General features: G+C 59.6%; 1 protein-coding gene across 1 annotated transcript in view; it reads right to left on the bottom strand.

Moving 5' to 3' along the window:
* Positions 1-877, bottom strand: part of LOC110286308 (suppressor protein SRP40-like) — a 9,615-nt gene extending 8,738 nt beyond the window's left edge. The window contains exon 1 of the mRNA XM_021152730.1: positions 833-877. The gene's annotated coding sequence lies outside the window, so the exon portion shown is untranslated. The remainder of the gene's footprint in view (positions 1-832) is intronic.
* Positions 878-1,428: the final 551 nt, after the last annotated feature.

The raw sequence follows: 1,428 nt of genomic DNA, 5'->3' as shown, positions 1-1,428 counted from the left end.
CCTCGGCTTTTTCCCGCGCCCGCCACCCCTCGGCTTTTTCCCGCGCCCGCCACCCCTCGGCTTTTTCCGTCGCCCGCCACCCCTCGGCTTTTTCCGTCGCCCGCCACCACCCTGCCTCAGCCTTCTCTGCCACCTGTAGTCTGTGCCCGCCACAGCCCCGCCCCGCCCCCCTCGCCTTCGTCCCCCTTCCTCAGCCGCTGCCTTCTTCGCGCCCTTCTCAAGACCACCTATCCTACTCCTCCGAGTAACCGACGGCCATCGGCCATGTTCGCCCCCAAAACCCCACGACCATCTCAAGACTCTCAAGAGTCTACGGGCCCTGCCGCCGCACCCCCACTTCCTCACGCCCTTCTCAAAACCACCCCACTCGAGCGCCGCCATCGGCCCTGTCTGCCCCCATCCTCACGACCGTCGTCTCAAGACTCAAAACCACCTCACTCCGGCGTCTACCAGTCCGCCATCAGCCCTGTCCGCCCCCGCATCCTCACGACCGTAGTCTCAAGTCTCAAAAACCACCGCAACTCGGGCGTCTACCAGTCCGCCATCAGTCCTGTCCGCGACCGTAGTCTCAAATCTCAAAAACCACCCCAACTCGGGCGTCTACCAGTCCGCCATCAGCCCTGTCCGCCCCCGCATCCTCACAACCGTCTCAAGATCACCCCACTCGGTGACTAATGGTTGTCCGCGTCCCGCCCGGCACCCCAGTTCCTCAAGAGCTTCTCAAGGGCTTCGCATCAAACCCAAGGCCCCACTCGGCACTTTTTTTTCTGTGTGGGAAAACGGTCCGAAGGTTGCCAAGTTCCCACACAGAACCGAAGGCCCATTTGCGTACCTGCTTTCCCGTGTCCGGGTCCGCGTCTGGTCCGCGTCTGGTCCGCGTCTGGTCCGCGTCAGGTCCGCGTCGGGTCCGCGTCTGGTCCGCGTCGGGTCCGCGTCGGGTCCGCGTCGGGTCCGCGTCTGGCAGCAGGTCTCAACCGCCAACGGCTCCCCGGAGCGATCTAAAATGGGCGCGCTCAGCCCGCGCCTTTTATAGGGCAGTGCCCCCAGGGACCATGGGAGCTGACGTGTTCCCGCCTTTTCTGCCCCCACCTACCACGCATGATCATAAGGCAAATTTGAATTCTAGAATTATGAATTTGTGATACCAGCTCCAGTGTTTCTGGTACTGGATATCGCTGCACCGCACCGAAGTGCGCCATTTGAATATAGAGCTGTAACTCAAGTCCGAATCTGCCACTAACGGGTAAAGGTCTCAAGCAACCCACGCATCCATTTTGTTTTTGAGATGTGGTCTGTGTAGAGCCGCTCGGCTGGAAATTCATAATCCTCCTTTGCCTTTAGAGCCATGAGATTACAAATGTGTACCACTATCCCCGGCTTCTAGCAACTTTCTGAGCGACTGAAAAAATACCAAATTGTCTTTTTTTT

Source organism: Mus caroli, chromosome X, assembly GCF_900094665.2.
Source record: "Mus caroli chromosome X, CAROLI_EIJ_v1.1, whole genome shotgun sequence".
NCBI lineage: Eukaryota > Metazoa > Chordata > Mammalia > Rodentia > Muridae > Mus > Mus caroli.
This window is presented reverse-complemented; position numbering and strand designations above follow the sequence as displayed.